The following is a 24,822-nucleotide window of genomic DNA, read 5'->3' on the forward strand; positions in this document are numbered from 1 at the left end:
ATTTTTATAGAAATAAAATGGTTAACTCTGGTTTGTTTCAGTGTCTTGAATGGAAAATAGAAATTGTTTTTAAAAATCTGTCTCTAAAATAGTATCTTTCAAAAAAAGAAAGGCATATAAAGTTGAGTAAAGGCAAGGGTATATAAGACTGAAATCAAAGGTGGATTTCTATTACTGTTCCTCTACTTCTGATTATTAAATAAGGTGTCCTGACACTTCTTTAATAACATTTAAAAGTCCTTTATTCAATATTGTTATCCTCAAATCATTTCTGGAAATGCAATTTCTACATTTACTCTAGTTTCAAACCTATCTAACATTAATTCTTAAACGTGTAAATAACTTCTAAAATGAACTTAGGACAATTTAGGGGGCACTATTATACCTAAGTCTCCCCTCCAACAAAAACAAAACAACACTCAAGTGTCTTGTTTGGGCAGCTCTTTTACAAACCATTAATTTAGAAGACTATTTGCCTAAGTTATCACTTTTTCAGCTTACTTAGTAAAGCCACTGTGATTAATTTTGATGGCTTTTAGTTTAGTAAATTAGAAAACTGGTCATTGTCACTGGTAAAAAGATGGTTATAAGTTTTAAAGCGTATATCACAAGCTTCAAATAAAACAAATCACCCACCTCAGTAAAACTATTTTACTTCAATTGTCAAATTAGTAACTCAAAGTTATAGAGTGTTTCAAAAATGCTTGAACATTTTTAGTCAAGACTATCTGTAAACAAACAAAAATGATGGGGATGTGAGGAGTCAGCATTATGGTGAGTAATGTACTACACTTTATTTTTACTATATACACTTTACTACTTTTCATATTTCAAACTAAAAAAAGGAAACAATACAGTTGAAAAAATGTTAACATAAAGTTAATCCATACTTTCACAAAACTGAACTATGATGAAGCGACTTAGCAAGCAAGCAAGCAGTGAGAAAGTTTGGAGGATATACACTTTCCAAGATCACCCACATTACTTTCTCATGTCCCAAAATGAACCTCTAGCTGGTGGGAACATAAAATGTAGTTACCAGATACTGTAACTGTAAATTTAATTACATGAGATAATAATACGGAAAGCACACTTAGCACAACACTTGGTTCATCATGAAGGTGCAATAACTATTAGCCATTATCATTAGCAGTGCTTTACTGCAGGAGACTGTAGACATACGTAAGTAATGAACAACATGTGGCTTCATTACAATATATCTGTAAATTGTGACCATGAAATATAGGACTGGAAACAATTCCAGAAACGTCACTGACTTTGTGGAAGCCTACTAAATATGACTTCCAAGTGAAGTTTGAACTGCGCAAACAGATTGTTGAGCAAAATATTTGTGAAACTCTTCTAATTCTCTTGCATTTCTTCCAACTCCAAGTCATCAATATAAAAAAAACACATATTATCCACTTCACAAAGAGCTGTGTAGCAAAGAGAAAACTACTGTGCAAAACTATTTTCTCTGTATGTTCCAAATTCTAAGTAATATGTGCATCAGAAATGTGAACACTAACTTCTGGTACCCTGGAATGTGTCTTTTCCAAGACTTCAGTAGACTGCGTTTATCAAATGTTTTTGCCTCACGTTCCTCCACCCCAAATGTCTCCTTACAAAAGTATTTTCATTTTAGGCACCGGGCTGCCTAACTGAAAACTGAAACAACCTCAAATATCTGTATTTAATTCCCAATCTTACCATTTCTACCTCAGGAAAAATTGCTATATATTTTAGAAATCTGCTATTTCGACACAATTTCTGATTGGTAAGAATCTTAGAGATGTTTAAAAAAAAATCAGGAAAATTCACCCTGGAGGTCTTTTTAAATGCACTTCTCACTAAAAGAGAAGAGGGGAATGTTGAAAACTTATATCAGTAATATGCAAATAATTAATTTCTAAAGGAAGGCATGCAATACTCATACACTTCATTCCAGTGCAGTCAAAACTCAGCACGTTTAAAGAAGATGAAGCTGCCCAACCTCCCACGCCTCCAGAATGTCTAGCATTCCTGACGGGCAGGGCTCTCCCTTGACCAGCCAAAACTACCCAAAGCCAAAGACCACGTTCCCCATTTCAGCGTTTAAACAGAGTGGGAAAATGGAGCAACCAAAAAGTGTGTCCGGCTTTGATAGCGATGGACAAGAGATACCGTCTAGGAGACGCCTGGAGAAGGTGCACTCAGCTCCCGCCTTTAGCAACTAACAATCCTGCTCTCCGAAAAGTTATAAGCCCAATTCCGTCTTGAGGAAGACAGTCAAGAAAGATGAACATGGAGACAAGAGGTTCGTGAGTTACTAACAGCTGCAGTATGAAACGTCTCAGGCTTGAAAATTCAGCCGTCAAAAAGGAAAAAAAAAAAAAAGTCCAGCCCTTAAAACGTCCACAGCAGACCTGGGAAAGACCATTGAGGCTTACGCGGCCTCGGAACGAAAAACCCCTCACTCAGCCCAAAAGACAGAGACGAAAACAACGCAACCACGGAAATCCTAAAATCAGGAATGAGACCCAGCTGAAGAGACGACTGCTGTCAGGGCAGGTGGGGTAGGACGGGGTCAGATCAACTCTGTAGCGATAGAGAGCACAGATTCTGGAGCAAACCTGCCTGAGTTGAAGTCACACTGCCAATTACTAGCCCGTGTGTTCTGACACGTTTTTCCCATCTGAAAAATTAGTTAAATAATCGTGGAACTCTCAGGAGGTTAAAATGTGTAGCGCACTTAGGAAACAGCATGCCGAACGTGGGACACGCTAAGTGTTTGCTTTTATTATCTTCTTCATCCGCTCAGGGCCACCGCTCGTGCCCTCCCGGCTCCCCCTCCGCTGCCGCGCCCCTCGTCCCGTCCGACCCCTCCCGGAGGACCAGGAGTCCTGGGCACACCGAACCGGCCCACCGCCGCCGGTCATCAGCGCACCCGCAGTGGCCTCCACTTCCCGCCGCCGCCTGGGCCGCCCGGACCCTAGACGTCAACTCGCCGGTGACCCCAATGCCCTGCCTCGGCCGCGGCAGCTGCAGCGAGCGCCGCCATCCGACACTCACCGCGGCGCTCCATCCCGCGTCCCGGGCGCGGACGCCCGCCAGACACTCACGGCCGTCACGGCCGCCGCCGCCGGCCCCATCCCCCACGGCTTTCGGACGCCCGGCCAAAGCCGCCGCCGCCGCTGCGGCCCCTGCAGCTACCGCCACGACCGCGCCAACCCCGGCCGCCCCGCCCCCGGCCTCGCGCCTCCCGCCCCCCGGAGCCCAGCCCATTGGTCCGCGCGCCCGGGTGGGGGCGGCCTCTGGTTCACGCGCCTGGGGTTCCGACGGTCAGCTGCACCTTGGCCGGCTGGCGGTCCTGAGCGCTGCAGGACGTGTTAGCAGCCCCGTGTGGCTTGTGGCAGAACGGGCGGAGGAACCTTAGGAATAGGTCACCTGATGACTACATCTGACAAACGAAAATTTCTTGGATGAACAATCTACATTTTTTTATGAGGTACTTCTTTTGACGACCTCGTCCCTCTCTCTCCAACTCTTAAGAAAACAAAAACACGATCCAAAGCAGGTAAAAGTGTAACACAAGCCTGACTCCTTTTCAGAAAAATAAACTTCCTCAAAACCAACTAATTACTCTACCCTCTGTACAGGGTCCTATTTCCCACTTAGACCTATATATTACTTCAGTTGCACTTGCAAACTCGCTCGGAATGAGAAAAAATGTCTGAGAAAGATGGAATAACTAAAGAAAGCAGCAGGGGCCGAAAGCACATAGGTTTCCACATCATTCTACTCAGGAAAACAAGCCTTATCAGTTATCTTCATGCTGGAACATTCAGAAAGAACTGATGGAGAAACAGGGCTCATGGGGAGGGTAGGGTGGCTAAGCCTAGTGTTGGAGGCAGAGGAAAAAAATGGTCACACGGGGAGAATGCAGAAAAAGACAAGTGTGAGGAAGAAGAGTAAGCGGAAACTGCGGAGAGAGGCAAAACCAAGGAAGACAGAAACAAGTGAGGGCAGAAAGAAGATAACGAGAAAAAAAAGAGAAAAGAGCAGCCACCTACTTCCAGAAACAGAAAAAGGAAGTGAGCACGATAGAGCCAACAAATGAGGTAGCAAGACAGGGAGAAAATACTCACTGGCAAAGAGAAGAGGAACACCTCTCGTATCTTTGAACTCTTTTACTAAAAACAATGTTGGGGAAATAAAGCAAATTTGGCCCTTCAGGTGCTACTTTATAAAAGATAAATCTGAAAACGCTCAGCTCCTTGGTTACTTTAGCTCCACATTGGAATTTTCAGATTCAACTTACACAAATTTACCCTTCAAACTTCAAAAACAACAGTATCAAGGACATGCCATAGATACTAAGGAAACCCTAAATCCAAACTCTCCTAACCACACTTAAAAAGAACAACGCGCCATGGACTCTCACCATGGAAACTGATGATGCCCTGAACTGAAACAAACTAATGAGAGGTCAAGGATCCCAGTCCAAAAGGGAGCTGGAGCACTGCAACCCTAATTAAATCCTAAGAAAAGGTTTGGGGAAGAAATATAAGAAAGTTACTCAATCTCAAACACTCTTTTATATCTATTTTAAAATACCTGTATATTAGCATAGAGAAGGAAATGGCAACCCACTCCAATATTCTTACCTGGGAAAGGCTAGAGTCTGGAGGGCTAGTCTATGGAGTCACAAAAAGTCAGACACAACTTAGGGACTAAACAATAATACATGGTTGCAAAATATGGATCATACTTAATATAATGCTTTTTACTTAAAAAATAAAATACCTGTATATTAATAATTTTGTACTCTTACTCCATTAATCACCACTCCCTTAATAAAGAGGATTGTGTTCCTTATTACAGTTAAACTGACAATGTTGTGCACGAGGTCCTCATGTGTGAGGTAGAAGCGGTGGTGTGAAAAGACAGAAAGGAGCACATGGGAGGGAGGGAGAGGAAAAACACCATGAGAGATGTGGGAGGGTGAGAAACAATCCTGGAGAGGAGAGAAAGAAGACCAAGAAAGATTCAGGGACAAGTTAAGGCAGAGAAAATAAGATGGAGACAGAACAGGGAAGACAGAAAGAGAAAGAGAAATAGGAGGACTACCCACTAACAAGAAAAGGAAGACAGACACTTCTCACACCCAAACAATTCTGGGCAAGTGATCCTAATTAAGCCCCTAGGTTGTTACTGGAAAAGAAAAATATGAGAACCTCAGGCTCCTCAACTACTTGGGCTCTACTATCATTTTGCAGATTTAATTTTTGAAAACTTACCCATTAAACTTTAAACATAACTGTGTCAAGATAAAAAGAACTAACAATGCTAGGGACATCTAACAATCAAATGCTCCTTCAAATCCTACTGGAAGAGAATGATGCACCAGAGACACTCATCATGGAAACCACTGAGGACTAAACTGAAAGACACCAATGGGGAAGAGAGGAAAGCATTCTAAAGCCATGGAAGGTAGAGGCAGGGTAACCCTCAGAGCTCAACAGAGGGAAGTCCGCCCGCTGGATCTGCTCTGGGTTAACCTCAAGACCCTTCCCACTGATCTACCTTTAAACCATATCAAAACAGCCAACTATTGTGCACAGAACCAACAGAGTGGCTCCTTGAAGAATACTGGACGATTAACTTGTAAGTACTGTTATCTGAGGGAAATTTTGAGAAGTCTCTCAATCCCAATCCTCCTCTTAAATCTTTTTTAAAAATGTATTATCTGTCATCTTTTCTACTCTTTTTCCTTAGTAAGGAGGAACAGGGTATTTGGAAACAGTGAAAACTATAGTTCACTTTTAAATTAAAGGGTTATTTTATTAATTCTCCCTAATTTACATTTTGTTTAAAGAAATTTTACATCACACAAGTGAGTTTCTAGTATGAAAAAGTACACTATTAAAACAAAACCTTTCTGCAACTCTAAAATTTTTGGTTTATAATTAAATCATAAACCATTTTAAAAAAAGAAAAAGTAAAACCATCTGTATATCTATCAAAGAAGTCCAATATCTTAAAACTGTTTTTACCATTTTACATTATTATTGTCTCAAGTATTTTTCCCTTCTAAAACAGAAATTCTTATCCTCTGTGATGTTACTTTTCTGTCACTCTGAGAAACTTCAACTTCCATACTGTTAAAATCTTTTCCATGTGTTCTCTTCAGTGTTAACATTTATAATAAGTATTCCTATTTTTGCTGGGTAGGGATCTTCATATTCCTGAAATTGATTCTGTAGCTACCTAGCATACTTTTCATAATAGAACATTGTTCCAAAAACATTTTACAGTGTCTGTAGACACCTTTGGTTCTCACAGCTGGGAAGGAATCGTACTGACATCTAGTAAATAGAGGCCAAGGATGCCGCTACACATCCCACCTGCACAAGAGAGCACCCCTCAACCCTACGTCCACCCCAGCAGAGAACTACCTAGCCCCAAATGGCCAAAAACTGCCAAGATTGAGAAACTCTGCTCTAGATCCAATTACCACTTTATAAGTAATACAGAAGACAAGAGAATATGTTAAATTACATCACAGGATGCACTCAGTAAAGTCTAGACTGTGCACCATTTTATAGAGCAAACAACAGTTTCTTAAATAAACTGTACTAAAATGATGAAAAAAATTTCCAGATTTTAAAAAAGTCTTAAAATTTTGACTACATCAATGCAGGAATAACTGAGATTTGCCCTTCCACTATATTATTTTCATACATCAGACTATAAACAGCACAGGACCATGATCCTGGAGAGATGGAATCACAAACAAATGAGGTGATCCCTACAAGTCACCCCAACTTTCTGCCTGGAGGCACATTCTAGACCATGGAACAGAAGGAGGAAGCCAAACAGAGTGTGGTGCTCTTGTTGAGGAAAGAGCAATCATAGCTCTGGGATCAGTACAACAGAGTACCAGAGAGGAAGAAGGTAGGCAGAGAAAGAGCTCCAGAAATCTGCATAGGCAACTCCTTAATTTTCTTGCTGAATTGAAAGCTGTATATGTATAGGGTGAATCCCCACAAGGATGGACAAAGAATTTCCAAGGAGCTGTAGCTGAACAATTTCCAGGGCTCTCACAAGGCTAGGAAACCTCTGAGTTTTCATGAGCCAGAGCAGAGAGATCTATGGAATACTTAAGGAGAGATCCCAGAAGGACATGTGTTAGTAGTACATGGAGACCAGCCCTAATAAAATAATATTCTAGACTCACCTCAAATGAAGCTTCAACACAAGCCTCATTTTGTAAATTTCTTTTAAAAAAAAATACTGACATTTAAAACAAATATAATAGCAATCTGTGTGGCATTTACAACATATGTAGAATAGGAAAAAGTATCACAATAACAAAAACTAAGGAAGGAGGGAAATGCAAGTAAGGTTCTTACACTATATGTGAAATATCATATTATTATTTGAAAGCATATTATAATAAATTTAAAATGTATATTAAATCTTCAGAGGTACAGTTAATAAGCCAACAGTAGTTAGGAAATGGCAACCCACTCCAGTGTTCTTGCCTGGAGAATCCCAGGGACGGGGAGCCTGGTGGGCTGCCGACTATGGGGTCGCACAGAGTCAGATACGACTGAAGCGACTTAGCAGCAGTTATAAATAGAATTTCAAAAAATTGGTCAATCCAAAAGAAGGCAGAACAAGAGGAAAAGAAACAAAGAACAGATGAGAAAAATTAAAGACAAACAGCAAGACGATAGGCTTAAACCCAATCATATCAATAATTACATTAAATATAAATTATCTGAACACCCCTATAAAAAGGCAGCACTGGTCAAATTGGACAACTGGACAATCTCCAAAAAAGTTAGATTCAATTACATACTGATTTCCCAGGTGGCACTAGTGGGAAAGAACCTGCCTGAAAATGTAGGAGACATAACAGACATGGGTGAGGAAGATCCCTTGGAGAAGGGCATGGCAACCTGCCTGAAGAATACCAGAGAGGAGTCTGGCAGGCTACAATCCATAGGATTGCAAAGAGTCAGACATGACTGAAGTAACTTAGTACACATAATTACAAACTGCCTGTAAGAAAGAGACATAAAATATAAAAGACACAAGTAGGTTGAAAGTAAAACATCACAAAAAGATACACCAAGTAAATACTAATCTTAAGAAAGCAGAAGCAGTTTTTAATCTGACAAGGATAAAGAGTAACATTTTATAACAGTAAGAGTCAATTCATCTTAAAGACATGATCTTAAAGTGTATGCACCTAAAAATAGACCTTCAGAATATATAAGACAAAACTTGACAGAAATGTAAGGAAAAATAGATAAATCCCAATGATGGTTAAGATTTCAATTATCTTCTCTCATTAACTGATAGGATAATAAGAGAAAATCTGTAAGGATATAGAAAATTTAAACAATACTATCAATCAACTTGACTTGCCTGACACACATTTATAGAAAATTCTACCCAATGACAGAATACACAGTCTTTTCAAATACACACAAAATATTCACTAAGATATATGTAGGACCATACAGCAAGTCCCAATAAATTTAAGAGAACTGAAATCATACAGTGTATGTTCTCTGACCCAAACAAAATTAAACATAGACTAAATAACAGTAGGAAAATCACCAAATATTTGGAAATTATAAAATATATTTTTAAATAATCCATGGGTCACATTTTCCCAAGGCAAATTTGAAAATAGTTTGAACTGAATAAAAATGAAAACACAATATTTCAAAATGGGTAAGTTACACAGTAAAAGCAGTAGTTAGAGAAATACACTGTTTTAGATACCTTATTAAAAAGAAAGGAGGGTCCATATGCAGCAACATGGATGGATCTAGAGATTGTCAGACTGAGTAAAGTCAGACAGAGGAGAATTATCCTATGACATCCCCTACATGCAGAATCTAAAAAGAAATGATACAAATGAACTTATTTACAAAACAAAATCAGACTCACAGAGAACAAACTTATGGTTGCCAAGGGGGAAGGATGCGGGGGAAGAGATAGGGAGCTTGGGATCCACATGTGCACACTGCTATATTTAAAATGGATACCAACAAGGTCCTACTGTATAGCACATGGCACTCTGCTCAATGTTATGTGGCAGGCTAGGTGGGAGGAGAGTCTGGGGGAGAATGGATACATGTATTTGTATGCCTAAGTCTCTCTGCTGTCCACCTGAAACTATCACAACATTGTTAACTGGCTATATGACAATATAAAATAAAAAGATTTCTAAAAATAAATAAAATACTTGAACAATGAAAAAGAAAGGAGGATCTAAAATCAATGGTTTAAGCTTTTACTTCAAGCTATAAAGCAAAGAGCAAATTGAACAGCAAGTAAGTAAAATGAAGGAAATAATGGTAAGAGTAGAAATCAGTGATTTCTTTATTTTCTTGCGCTCCAAAATCACTGTGGATGGCGACTGCAGCCATGAAATTAAAAGACGTTTGCTCCTTGGAAGAAAAGCAATGACAAACCTAGACAGCACATTAAAAAACAGAGACATTACTTTGCCAACAAAGGCCTGAACAGTCAAAGCTAGGCTCACAAAGAGTTGGACACAACAGAGCAACTGAACAACGACAACAAAGAAATCAGTGATATGGAAGACAGGTAACAGAGAAAAACCAATGTAACTGAAAGTCGGTTCTTTGAAAAGATAGATTAAATAGATATATATCTTGCTGAACTGATTAAAAAATAAAGTGAGAAAACACAAATTACTAATATCATGAATGAAATAAGGAGCATCAGTACAGACCCTACAGATGTTAAAAGGGAAACGAGACTATTATAAACTTTGCCAAGAAATTCAAATCTGATAAAATGGAAAAATTTCTTGAAAGACACAAATAACCAGATCTAACACACAAAATAGAAAATCTGGGGTAACTTTATATGTACTTAAAGAAATGGATTCATAATTTAAAATACCTCACAAAGAAAACTGCAGACCCAGATGGCCTCACTAATGAAATCTATTGAACTAGATAAAATAGTCCTACAGAAACTCTCAAAAAATAGAAGAGTTGGGAAACCTCCCAACTCATTTTATAAGGTCAGTATTACTCTGATACTGAAAGCAGACAAATATATTACAAGAAAACTACAGATCAAATTTCCTAACACAGTATTAGCAAGTCAAACCCAACAATATTTAAAAGAAATAACACATTAGAACCAAGAAAGGTTTGTCTCAAGAATCAAGCTTAGTTTAATAGTCAATAGACGAAAAAAACATGTGATGATCTTAATAAATGCAGAAAGAGCATCTGACAAAATTTTGCAAACTTTCATAATTAAAGCAGTCAGCAAAGTAGGAATAGAAAGGAATTTTTTCAACCTTTTAAGAGGCATCTACAAAAAATCTACAGCTAACATCTTGGTCAATAATGAAAGACTACCTATGTTTTCCACTTTAAGATTAGGATCAATATTGTTACTGGGCTTCCCTGATGGCTCAGATGGTAAAGAATCTGAGTCTGCAATGCAGGAGACCTGGGTTCAATGTCTGGGTCAGGAAGATGCCCTGGAGATGGGAATGGCTACCCACTCCAGTGTTCTTGCCTGGAGAATTCCATGGACAAAGGAGCCTGGCAGGCTACAGTCCATGGAGTCGCAAAGGGTTGGACATGACTGAGGAACTAACACACACTATTGTTACTGATGGTCTTAGACAGTACAAGAGAACAAGAGAAAAAAATAAAACACATTCAGATTGAAAAGGAAGAAGTAAAACACTTCATTAAAAATTGACATGTTTGCATATCTCAAAAACTCTAAGAAACCTACAAATGAGTTACTGCAACTAATAAATGAATTTAGCAAGGCTACAGAATATAGGGTCAACATATTACAATTTTATTTCTAAATACTAGCAACAAACAATTGGACAGTGACGTCTCAGAAACAAATACCAATTATAATAACATCAAAAAATCAGATATTTTTAGGAATAAATTTAACAAAATATGTCTAAGATCCTAAATTTAAAACTATAAAACTTTAGTGGCAAGAAATTAAAGAAGTAAATCAATCAGTAGATATGCCATGCTCATAGACTGGAAGACTCAAAACTGCTGAAGACTTTCGTTTCCCTCAAAGTGATGTGTCATTTCAAGCAATCCCAAACAAAATCTCTCCTAGGTTTTTGCAGAAATTGATAGGCTGACTCTGAAATGTATATAATATGTAAAAAATCTAAGCAGCCAAAAAATTTTTGAAAAAAGAACAGATTTGGAAGATCCATGTCTGATTTTAAGATTTACTATAGAGTTACAGTTGTCAAAACAATATGATATTATTATAGAGAGTGAAACAGATCAACAGAATAGTCTACAAATAGACCTACATATTTTCAAAAGGTGCTAAAGTAATTCAATAGGGGAAAAGGTGTTCTTTTCAATAAATGGTACTGAAATAACTTGATAGCCATATGAGAAAAAAATGATCCTTACTTCAGAGCATACCCTAAAGTTAACTCAACATGTATCATAGACCTAAATGTATTATCTAAAACTATCAATCTTTTAAATACTGGAGCTGGAAGAGGCAACTGCATATTTTTATTTAAAAAAATTATGGGGGGACACAGCCATGCCCAGCTGTTTATGTACAGTCATTAGCTTCTTTTGCCCTACAACAGCAAAGTTGAGTGGTTGAGGTACTGTAGCCTGTAAGCCTAAAATATTTATGATCTGGTCCTTTAAGAATATGTTTGAGGATCTCTATTCTAAGAAAACTTGGATAGAAAACCTAGGGAACAATTTCTTAGACACAAAAAGCAAGAACCATTAAACAAACAAACAAACAACTGGTTAACTAAACTTCATTGAAATGTAAAGCTTCTGCTATTTGAAAGACAACTGTTAAGCCCACAAATCGGGAGGAAATACATGACAAAGGACTTGTATCCAAATTACATCAAGAACTCTTAGCTCAATAATAAAACAAACAGCACAAGAAATTAATTAGTAAAAGATCTGAACAGATACTTCAAAAAAGAAGATACACAACTGGGCAGTAAGCACATGAAATAGTGCTCAACATCATTAGTATCAGGGAAACACAAATTTAAGCCACAATGAGATACCACCAGATGTCTACTGGAATTCTCAATTTCAGCTAGAGTGAAATCTGGGATAGGAAGGATGTACAGCAACTAAAACTCCCACACACTGGTGCTATACAAGGTACACACCACTTTGGAAAACAGCCTGGCAGTTCCTTATACACATGAACATACATTTACCATAAAAGCCAGCAACTCTACTCCCTTATCTAACTCCCCAAAATGAAAAATACATTCATCCAAAAACTATACACAAATGTACGCAGCAACTTTTTTCATGATAGTCAAAAACTGGAAACAATCCGAGTGCCAACAGATAAATGCCAACAGCCTTACAAGGGAATACTACTCAACAATAAAATATCTATAACAGCAAAAAACCATGGGTGAATCTCAAAAACATCGTGCTAAATGAAAGTCAGGCACAAAGAAAAGATGAACCAAATTCTTAGTAACAAAAAAGCAGGAATGGCTGCCTGGTGACTGGGCTTGTAGTGTGGAAAGTGGGGGGAGTTCTGCATGTGAGACTTTTTTGAAATAATGGAAATGTTCTATATCTTGATTATGGGGATTACATGAGTGTATACAATTGTCAAAACTCACTCATACTGTATAAAAATCTCTTATTATTTTAGTACTCAGGGAATATTAGGTAAATTAAAAGTAAAATTGTAAGGTTGCTATTCCCTCCTCCAGAGGATCTTCCTAACCCAGGGATGGAACCCACGTCTCTTACATCTTCTGCATTGGCAGGCATTCTTTTCCACTAGCGCCACCTGGGAAGCCCACAAAATTCCAGGAAGTTCTACTGAAATAATCCCTGAATTCAACTTTTTCTCTCCCTTAATATTTTTCAAAATATTTTCCATCTTCTTCCTTAGAAAGAAAGTCTATGGTATTTGAAAACTTTCTCAGGGATAAATACTGGAGCATTTTTTGAGAAAAAGAAAAAACCTTATCCCAGGGAGGCAGTATCATCAAAGGGCTCTTGCTTATCAGAGTAAAAGATAAAGACAAAGCAGAAAGTACAAACCGTCCACAAAAATCCTCATCATATCCAAACGTGTTGTTAACCCTCCTTTTAAACCTCCTTATTTCTTTACACAGGGATGTATCTTTCTGTGTTGTGGCTCATCATTATACTGGAGATAGGTGGGAAATCAAAAACAAAGTAGCCATCAAAGCAGAATCATAGAAGCTGACTGATGATACTCTTGTATGTGTGCATTACGATAACCAGCAACTCTGCAAAGAAGGATCATTTGGCCTTCTGTGCTTATTAAAATCATTCTCTTAATTGACTTCAATCTCACAAAAAAATCACTTCTTCCAAAAAGCCTTTTCATTTCCTCTACTGAAAATAAGTCATTCCTTTACTTTCCCATAGGACATTCAACATACTTTTCTCAGGTAACCCAAGATATTATGCCTTGGGCCCTATTTATTTGAAATTACCTGCTTCTACCCAATAGACTGAAAGTTTCTCTAACATAAAGTGGTGTCAAACTAAATTTTCTGAGTGAATGCTGAATCAATCACCAATGGTACAGGAATGAAAATCTTTCCACGGAACCTTTTGGTCATGAGCTTTGTTCAAGCAGTACTAACGACTGAGACCAACAGCAGTGGCTGAAGCAGCGCACATTCCTAGATCAAGGGCTTTTACCACTGGGAAGAGAAGGTGCTGATAATTTAGTGGATATTCTATTTTAGGGAGGTGGGTAGAGCAGGAATGACCAGCCACCATCGATTCCATGAACAGTGCTTTCTTCATCTCAGCCAGAGTTTTACTTCCTGCCAATTTAGGAACTGAAAAATTTTCAACTCAGACCTATCTTACTTCTCTTCAAATCCACTCTAGACTTTTTCTCAGAATCAGGAGACTAAGGCTATTTGAACCATAAAGCTAATGAAGCTTAAGTGTCCGGGTTCCTCACTTGCTTAGTTCCTACAATCAGGAAGCATTTCCAAGTATACATTCCTGGCAAACTGCCTGAAGAAATCTCCGAAGAAAGGGATTTAAATCTCCAAGACCCATAATTTGTTGCGAATTCTTTACTCATTCTAAATATTCACTTTCGTACTTAATTATGAATTCTTTTTCTTGAACAGGAAACTACCCCCCCACACACACACTTCCTCAAACCGAACAAGGAGGCGAAGCTAATTCCCAAAAAGAAGAGAAAAGTAAAAGGTAAATGTCAAACAAATAGTTCTTTGGTTATTTTGGCTCCAGTGCCGTGTTGCAGCTTTCACCTCCTAACAGAGAGATCCACCATTAGAGGTGGATAGGGGATGTCAACGACCAAAAACAAAACAACAGTCCATGAGGGTAGCTGGTAAACAAACCTCACCCTCCCCTCTAAAGAGGAGTGGAGATGAAAAAGCGAGATGGACCCTGGAAATGTCAGAGGGGGCTCAAAGACAAGGAGACTCCCTGGTTACTTTGTTCAAGGCAAAGGAAGGCCTTCCCTCGGGCCAAGGTTTGGACTGTGGGACCTGGGACAGCCCGGGAAACAAGCTCACAGGGATACCCTCTCCTGCTCTCCTCCTGGGAGCTGCAATCCTCCGCCTGTCAATTTCTATTCTGCAAAGCACAGGGCTTACCCGAGGACCAGGCTGGGATAGCGGGTGCGTGTGTGCGCGTGCGAAGGAACAGCTACAGGGGTGTGACAGAAGGGTCGGAGTGGTGGGAGAGAGAGGGAGTGTGAAGACCGACAGAGACGCACCGGAGCAGGGCACTTGGGTAGAACCGGAACTGAGTGTTTTTCTACTTTTCATTACCGCTCCCCCCGCCAAATAAATAAATAAACAAACAGTCGGGCCTAGGTGAGGCGAAATGTGATAAGAAAAGGAAGACAGGCAACATGGAATGTCTTGTTATTTCCCTCAGCTTTCGCATTTGTCAGACAAAAATTTGAGAAAATGGCACTAAACTTCCAAAAAGATCCCAAGTAAGGAACACCAAAGTGAAGACCCGGTTAAGGAAACCAAAAGCGGGGGCTGCGGCGGGGGGGTAAGAGTGCGGGGCAGGGAGGGTGAAGAAGCCCCTTCCAGAATTCCGCTTAAAGGCGGATGAGCGAACATGGTTAGAAAAGGGAGAGGGGCTGCAGGACACTCGAGGGGAACTGGAAAGGAAGGAAAGTCCACCCCGAGACTCTCTTCCCCAGATACCGGGACGGCGTCGCCTAACTGGGGGCACCGGGGTCCGCGGATACCTGCGACGCCCTCTCTAGCTCTCCCCGCTCTCCCTCCCCTGCCGCTCCCCTCATCCGCTAGGACCCCTCCCGGAGGACCAGGAGTCCTGGGGGCACCGGCCCGTCCAGCCGCCGACCCTCAGCGCAGCCCGCAGGCGCTTCCAGTTCTGGCCGCCTTCTGGGCCGCCCAGACCCTGGACGGCAATTCGCCGGTGACCCCAGACCCCTGCCTCAGCCGCCACGGTTGGTGCGAGCGCCGCCACCCGACACTCACCGCGGCGCTCCATCCCGCGTCCCGAACGCGGACGCCCGCCCAACATTCACGGCCGCCGCCGCCGCCGCCGAGGGCTGGAGCTCGCCGCCCCCATCCCCCACGGCCCGCGGACGCCCGGCCAAGCCGCCGCCGTCGCCGCCGCCGCCCCTGCAGCTACCGCAACGACCGCCCAGGCCCCGGCCGCCCCGCCCCCGGCCTCGCGCCTCCCCCGGGGCCCAGCCCATTGGCCTGCGCGCCCAGGGGGCGGGGCCGGACGCGGGCGGCAGGTGGGGGCGGCCTCTGGCTCTCGCGCACGGGGCTCCGACGGTCAGTTGCGCTTTGGCCTGCTGGCGGTCCTAATACCTGCAGGACGTGTTAGCAGCTCTGTGCGGCTTGTGGCAAGACGGACGGAGGAACCTCAGGAATCAGTCACCTTTTACACCCTCCAGCAGGGAGCAGGTCCTTGTTGGTTAAGTGCACATTTCTCAGGTGGACACACAGTCAGAAATTTGGTGTTCAATTTGTTTGATCCTACTCCTTGCCACATCCTCCTTACCCGTTTAGGAACAAAAATACATTTTATGTTTACCTTTAAAATTGCCACACTCTTTTCTTTGTTGACTGTCATTTTCAGAAAACTAAATTACACAAAACATCAACCATTATGTAGAATACCTGACTCGTGGGAGTTGCTCAATGAATGCTGCTGCTGCTAAGTCGCTTCAGTCGTTTCCGACTCTGTGCGACCCCATAGACGGCAGCCCACCAGGCTCCCTGAATGCATGATTCCCTAAGCATTCTATTTGGCTCTTACCATTAAATGCTCCTTTACTAATGGGACTCATCAACACTTGTAGGGAAAATGAACAACCAGAATTAAACCACTTATCTAGATTTGGATCACACACCATAATGAAAAAATACAGGGTTTCTATTGAATAGTTCAAGTACTTAGTAACACTTAACTACCAAGAATACCCTTCCTGTCATCTATGCCAAGACATAGCAGACATTCTGTGAATATTAACTGAATAAATAAGTAAAATTATGGGAAAAGAATTTGGAAAAGCTCCTCAAATCTTCTCCCATTAAATCTTTTTCAAAATACATTAAGCATCTGCCATAATCTCCACTCTTCTTCGTTAGTTGGGAGTAATATATTCCAAAACATTCTCAGAGAATGGTAATTCACTTTCACAATAAAATAAATACAACCATTAACTGAGAAAGAATGAACATCAAAAATCTGTTATCTGCTGTAAATCAACTATATTTTCATAAATTTTTTAAAAAAGAAAAAATCTGTTATCTGGGATAAGTAGTTCATGTGTTTGGTAAAGAAAATAAGAAACAAATACCTCCACCAAATTTGATAACAGTATCCCAGCACTTTCTATTATAAAGCCAACCGGTTTTTACCTCTAAATGTTTCTTGGTTAAAGCGGCTCAGGGTCACGGCTTTGGACCATAAGGAGTCAGAGACAAACAAACACAAGTCAGAGGCATAATAGGATGCTGGATCAATAATGTAACATACATGACAGATGATGTAGTATTGCTATTTATAATTATAGTATTTATCAATAACACATGACTACTCTGCCAACTGAAGTGTTCTTCATTCTTTCTATGATACACAGGATACAACCTCTACTCTGAAGCTTTCCTGTTCTCACTCAAAATCAGTCATCTTATTTAACATAATATGGTGCATGGAACCCTATACTTAGGGCACTTGTGATTCTCATGCCCTCTTTTATTGGATACTAGTACCAATGTTTACTTATACTAATTAGATTGTAGAGGTCTCTAGTGTTATGTTACCTAAGTCTGTGTCCAGTACACAATGGGTCTGTACTAAGTATTTTCTGGAGGACTTGAGGGACTGACCGATGGGCCCCTAGAATAAAAATTCTAGGATCCATTGTTTGTTTGTTTGTTCTTACTGTAAATTCTATTCAACCTGATGTGACTAGTGAAATTAAGTGTAATGGCCACAAAAACCTCATGTCTAAAGCAAAGACGGTCCCAGTTACCCTGTGGCCAGAAGTGAAGGGGCTGACAATGAAAGCAGCTGTTCCAGGTACGGATAGAGATGGGAGCCCAGCCCAAAGGAGAGTCCAGTGCACAGGTGCTTTTCCTGCCAGTCATGCTTCAGTGACAGCCTGTTTAGGGGAGCACAACATCACCCACAGACAATACTTACTGAGTACTTCCACTGTGCTAGGCATTGTTCTAAGCACAGGGATTATTATGTTAGTGAACTTACAACCCACTTTCAGACTCTCCTCAATCATAGCTAAACGCCTGGGAGAGGGAAGGAGATAGTGGAAGCAGGCAGGGTGGCCCAAAGGCAGGCAGATTCCCAGTCACTGTGGCTGTCTTTGCCCCTCACTGCTGGGAGCCCTCAGAAAGAACCATGGAGAGCCCGCCAGGCCACGGTGAGTACAAAGGCCCCAGATTCCAAAGTGGACAAAACTCACCAAGCAGGTTATTAATCTTGATTCTGTGATGGTTGTAATTGAGAAACAAGGAATCAATTCAGACCACATGCTGGAGATGAATGTGAAAGACATTGCAAAGATCCAAGAATTCTGTGTTGTTGTGAGGAGAGGGAACTGAGTAAGAGTGCCTGAAAAAAAATAAAAATAAAAAAAACTTAAGTACATGAACATGGTACCATACTCGTTTTATGTCTAGATTAAGGTATTAAATTTCAAGCCCCAATTTGTTTATGTCATTTAAAGCTCTTTGTAAGACATTTGATGACATAAACCTCTGTGCTTGAGTCACCACGTACCATGACCCTACCTAATATCCTAATACAGGTAAGGAAACTCTCCAGATAATTAATGGTTGGTGCAAAATTATACTATTGGCCTAAAAAGTTGAATTATTGATATAGTTGTAGATAAGAGATAACGATGATGATAATAGTAATAAGTAGCTTTCCATGGTTCAGTGGTAGAGAATCTCCCTGCCAATGTCAGAGACACAGGAGATGTGGGTTTGACCCCTGGGTGGAGAAGATCCCCTGGAGTAGGAACTGGCAATCCCAATCCCCATGGGATTCCTGGAGAATCCCATGGACACAGGAGTCTGGTGGGCTACAGCCCATGGGATCACAAAGAGTCGGACACAACTTGGAGACTGAGCACGCAGGATTTACTCTGTGCTAGACAGTGTCTTAATTATTCTTTATATTTAGTAACTCATTTAGTCCTCACAACAATCATCCCTATTTTTCAAATTAAAAATTGAGGCACAGAACAAAAGAGATTACATAAAGGATTCGTATTGGATTTTATGAAAATTGATCTTAGGATGAAGATAAATTTGACCATACTTTTCTTAGAAAAAGATGGTGGGGAATCACTCCTCCTATTCTTCCTCTGACGTTTTTGTTGTTCCCCTGATACCCCAAGCTCCTCTTGCCTCTGCGGTTCCCTTTGCCTGGAATGGCTCCCCTGCCCCATATACCTGACTTTTCGTCCTTTCAGTCTCCCCTCAAATGTTCCATGATATTGACATGTTCCCTGACCATTCCATAGAAAAAAGTATCCCCCTCTTTGACACTCCCTATCTTCCTTACCCTGCTTTATTTATTTACTTATTTATTACTACAATAGTTAACTTTATTTGTTCAGGGACTCACCTTGCAAGCATTAAACCAAGCATGGGCTGTAATTCTGGGAGCCAAGATTCACATGCTTCGGAAGATACAAGCAAACTGCGCTCCATGTACATGGATGAAAACTAAAGGTTCATGGTTAATCACACTGTAGTTTTTAAGTTTCTATAGCCTAGCAGCCAGAAGTCACAAGTCCTTCAGGTCCTTCTGGATGTTGCACAGGGTGTCTGTACCTCATCACTTACCCTGCTTTAAATGCTAGGAAATGCGATAGCACATCTCTACTGAGTTGGTAAATTTTATTAGCTTATTTGTATATTTTTCATTTCCTCTCACTAGTGTGGAAATGTCAGCACCATGATGAAAGGGACACTGTTTTGTTCACCATTGTATCCCCTGACCTTGGAAAAGTACTTGGAATTAATCAATAAATAAATAGTTTAAAGAACAGTACAGTCCATCGGGTCACAAAGAGTCAGACACGACTGAATGACTGAACTGAGCTGAACAGGGCAAACACTAGATTTATCTTTCAAAAAGGTAAGTTTAACATTTTGAAAGTTTTAATCAGGTAAGAAGACCTTATTACTTTGTTTGACAAAGATTTTACATTTGCTGCTTATATCCAACATACTAATACATGCCAAGTTTAATTACTTTACCTAGTCTTTGTCTGAAAGAACCATAAATAACTCTAGAATCTTAAATTATTTCCTTCCTTCTTTAAAGTGGAAAGGTGAACATTTTCTGCTGTTGTTTTTCTTTCATCTATTCCCCCAAATGCTTACTAGATAAGAAAACAAATACAGCTACTCCTCATCTACATATTCTACTCAATGGATGATGCTGTGCTTTGGAGTAATCATGTCATCCAATTCTCAAAAACCTTTATGAGATGAAAAGATGAGATTTGTTTTCCCTGAAAGAATATTGCAATTTTCAGAGCCAGAGGATGTTAGAGCTCTACTCCATTGTCCTTAATTTTATTTGTTTTTTTAAAAAAAGCTCGGCTCAGTTTTCCCAGAGATCACAGGGTTAGTCATTGGCCTGATTAGACTGGAACTAAGACCAGGACTCTTTCTACACTAATTGACAAATTAAGGTTTTAAAATGTCCATAAGTCTATGAAATTAGATCAGAGCCCCTACCTGAATCGTTCTTAGTTTATGTCTAAATATTTAAGCTATACTCACATGTTTAAATATTAAATTTGTTCTGCAAATTTACTCCTATTATTTTAGAGGTCTGACTTATTAAGTTACTAAAAAATTATGTCCCTTGAAAAAGTGGGTGGCTTAGCATGGAGCCAATGAGGAGCTCAGTTTGCTTTTGAAGTAGAAAGTTGTCCTGAGGCATTCTGAAACACATGCACAGATTACGCCTTTCTCCTGGAGAGAAGGCTGGCTGGCTGGCTTCAGGAAGGAGTAGAGCCCAGTGGAAACATTGCTAATCTCTTTCTTTATCTACACACTGAATAAATATTGCGGAACCCTGAGAAACAATGCAACCACTAGGGACTTTAATGAGTGTTTATCTTTCTAACTGCGTATTTATAGAGGGGTGACTGCCTGTGGCATGCTTGCCAGAGGATTAAGACGGGACTGCTTGTAAAAGCTGAAAACAGGTTAGTTACACTATCACATTCTATAGCATGAGAAGAATTATTATTATCCCATCATGTAGATACCTGGGTTTAAATTATTTTATTTTGAAACTATCTCAATAGCTGACAATGTAGGACTTAAATTAGAAGAAATAAAATATGAGAAAAATAGTACTATATGACTCACTAACCCTATAATATTTATATCTCGAAATGTCTGTAAACTTTTGTATCAAAAACCTTGAAAAACAGTGCTTGAGTATCACTGATGGATTGGCATCCTTTGCCACTGATAAATATGTCAAATAATAAGATTTGACATACTTATTATGCTCAATGACATATTCAGTTTAGGATGTTCATCAGTATAATTAAATTTTCCTAGGAGCTACATGGTATTAGACTACATGAAGTCATAAGCATAACATATATCCTACTAACCAAAAAGCTGATGAAATATCTGTTATGTAACATAACTGAAATCATTAGCTTAGCACACGCAGGGTGGAGAACAAATGGGATGACAAACAAGCATCAAGACAGCCAGTTGCCTTGCTTCAGAGTTAGCCCGAGCTGGGTTGCAAGGTGAAACATGGTTTGTATCTCTCTTATAAATAGATGAAGACAATCCTCTTGGTTGGAATGAACAATATCAAGCTGATGTCTAATATCTTCCATCTGGATTATAACTAAGAATCAGTGGGGGTTGGGGGGGGGGCGGGAAGAGTTCCATTATGGAAAAAAAGTTATTGAAAAGATAAAACAAGTTTACCAAGAGACCGGAATCTAAGGAAGTGAATAGACCAGTAGACAAGAGGTCTTGATATAAACCTTGGAGTTACTTGGGGAATTAGATGCATAGAATGTGGATTCTAAGGAACAGTGGATTCTAGAAGGACTCTCTGAACGTGTTTCACAGAGAACTGGTATTTCAATTTACACAAGCTTTCTTGAGCACCAACAAATCTGTGAAATGGAGCTGCCAATGGCAATGGCAGTGTTGTATTGGTGACGCAATGTTTGAAGCACAGTGAAAACTCAAGGGGCTTTGCATTGTTTTGTAGGTGATAGCTGGCTCTGGTAGTGGGAGTGAGGCAGGACTATGCCAAGGAGGCAAAAATAAAGGACATAGAGATATTACTGGGGAAATTTCTTGAGAACAAAGTAGATCACTGATTTATCAGACAAAGTGTTGTAGGCTGAAGTTTGTCCCCTCAAAATTCATATGTTGGAGTCCTAACCCCTAGTACTTCAGAAAGTGACTGTGTTGGGAGATAGGGTCTTCAAAGAGGTATTTAAATAACAATGAAGCCATTAGCCTAGGCCCTAATCCAATATGACTGCATCCTTATAAGAGATTAGAACACAGACCATGTGAAGACGAAGGGAGACCAGATCTAGACCATGCAAAAACACAGAGAAGACGGTAATTTTCAAGTTGAGAGGCATGTCTAAAGAAACCAGTCATACCAACACCTTGCTCTCAGACTTTTAGTTTCCATAATTGTGAGAAAATATACTTCTGTTAAGCCACTCTGTCTGGGGTACTTGGTTATGGCAGCCACAACAAGCATGTGAGACAACACAAAGTTCTAGAAATTAATTAATTAACTAATTATTCCATTAATGAATTCTAGCTGGACTCAAGACCATTTCTTTCTTTTACTCCATAGAAATATCAAGTCCAAGTCTGGCTGAAAGTTGCCATTATCCGACTCTTTTAGTGGCCCATTTCTTCTTTGTAATATGTAAGAGATGCAATGAGTCCATATCACTCCTACGCTGGGGTGTAGACCAGGATGCAGCATCCTATCCATTGTAATATTATCATTAAAATCAGAAAGCAGGATGTTTACAAGCCCGGTGTTTTGTGAGTATTTTCAGTGGGAGGAGGCTGATTGGTTTCTGCTCAGAGTGGAAGGGTTGCCCTGGTCTCTTCATTTGTATACAGTAGGAAAAGATTTGAGAGTGACAATTTTAAGGATACTATTTCTGCCACTGTAGGTAGTGTTAGTGGCTAGTTAGTTAATACTAGTAATTTCATCACAGTGCTCGGTTCATAATAAGAGCTTGATCAGTGTTCATTTACTTTTCTATTGTTTTTGGTTCTACAGTATTTCACAGTGTACAAAGCTACATTATCTCAATTTATCTTCAAAATAAGTTGGTGAAATATGAGTTACTGTTGTCATTCTTATTCAGATTTCTCATAAAAAAGCTATATCTTAATAAAGTTAAGCTGTTTACCCAAAATTGCACAAGCTAAGAGCAGAGACTGAACTCAAAGCAAGGTCATCTGTCTCCTCAAGCAGGACTCTTTCCAATACCCCTACCAGCTCTAAATAGACCTATTCTACACTACAAGCTTCAAATGATCCACTTTGATTTTTAAAAATGACATATTCTATATTCATCAAGTGTTCTAGGTAATAAAGAGCTTTGATATTTCTTACACAAATTGTACCTCTCCTACAAATCTACATAACTAAATTACATGCCACATGTAAGTGGGCATAAGAGGAGACTGTCACCAAAACTTCCTATGTTACCTCTCACACCATTGGCCTTGATTCAGAATTTCTAAAGCATGAGCACTTTTTAAAAGAATATTTATTTATTTATTTTTTGGCTGTGTTCAGGTCTCACTTGTGGCACATGGGATATCCCTTGTGGCGGTGGGCTTAGTTGCCCTATGGCATGTGGGATCTTAATCCCAACCAGGGATTGAACCCATGTCCCCTGCATGAAAAGGTGGATTCTTAACCACTGGACCACCAGGGGAGTCCAAGAATAAATACTTTAAAAAAAGAAGATACTTTTTCTTATTTAATTACAGAGATCCAGCTACTAATACCCAGGGATGATTAGGGTACAGTACACAACTGAGTGACTAAGCACAGCACACAGCACTAATCTTCAGATATTCTATGGTCTATTTACTTTATAATACATATAGTATATTTTATTTTGGGCATGTATATGTGTGTGAGGGCTTCCCAGGTAGTGCTAGTGGTAAAGAACCTTCCTGTCAATGTAGGAGACATAAGAGACGTGGGTTCCATCCCTAGGTCTGGAAGATCCCCTGGAGAAGGGAATGGTAGCCCACTCCAGTATTCTTGCTTGGAGAATCCCAGGGACAGAGGAGCCTGGCGGGCTACAGTCTATAGTGTGACAAAGAGTCGGACATGACTGAAGTGACTTAGCACACACACATGCATACGTGTGTGAGGTGGGGGCAACAACATTGTTTCTATAGGATGCGCCTTTTGATTCTTTATGCTAGATGTACAAGCAAACTTTGGGAATGCAATCCATTCCTTAGATGGGAGCTCCTTGAAAGTTAAGAATTTCCTTATATGATTCAGAAGACATTTCAAGAATCTCACAATGTCTACAAATGATTATTGTGACACACGTGCCACACCCCAATGATAAACGCTCTATAGATGCAGAGAAGGACTGACTAATAAGACTTCCGATGATGGTAAGACATAAATGAGGTTACACAGATGTTGCTATGCTATTGGAAATTCTTTCAGAATCCATGATAGCATCTGAATGAAGTCCAGCGTATACAGTGACTGATGGCTCACTCCACACTCTTTCCTTCAAAGAGAAGGAAGATGATAGGAGCCCACGTCAGAGATATTGGACCAATTATTAGGTGTGATATACAAAGGTTAGTTAAAATAAAACTTTAAAACTCAAAGCCCTAGAAGTAGGGGCAACCGAGAGAGACAGATCCCCTACAGAGGCATTCACTCTTAGCTCCAGATCACTGAGGTCCTGCATGAGTAGGGTAACCAACCACATATTTTGATTTGCCTTGACGGTTTAGTGGCTAAGTCATGTCTGACTCTTGCAACCCCATGGGCTGTAGCCCACCAAGCTCCTTTGTCCATGGGATTTCCCAGGCAAGAATACTGGAATGGGTTGCCATTTTCTTCTCCAGGAGATCTTCCTGACCCAGGGATCAAACCCGGGTCTCCTGCAGGCAGTCTCCTGCACTGCAGGCAGATTCTTTACCAACTGAGCCACCAGGGATGCCTCAGGCAGATTCAATTAATA

General features: G+C 40.2%; 1 protein-coding gene across 8 annotated transcripts in view; it reads right to left on the reverse strand.

The window, feature by feature from the left end:
* The window catches only part of ARHGAP29 (Rho GTPase activating protein 29), an 82,499-nt gene extending 66,803 nt beyond the window's left edge, over nt 1-15,696 (reverse strand). For 2 of the 8 annotated variants that reach the window (XM_086391306.1, XM_086391302.1), the window contains exons 1-2: nt 15,542-15,696; nt 637-728 (exon numbers count right to left, since the gene is read on the reverse strand). The gene's annotated coding sequence lies outside the window, so the exon portion shown is untranslated. Of the gene's footprint in view, nt 1-636; nt 729-3,051; nt 3,190-8,781; nt 8,898-15,541 lie in introns of those variants that run through there. The other 6 variants (XM_086391307.1, XM_086391303.1, XM_086391304.1 and 3 more) reach the window with 3 other exon arrangements.
* Nucleotides 15,697-24,822: the final 9,126 nt, after the last annotated feature.

Source organism: Bos grunniens, chromosome 3 (genome assembly GCF_055505025.1).
Source record: "Bos grunniens cultivar Pamir isolate PY7600 chromosome 3, Bosgru_T2T1.0, whole genome shotgun sequence".
NCBI lineage: Eukaryota > Metazoa > Chordata > Mammalia > Artiodactyla > Bovidae > Bos > Bos grunniens.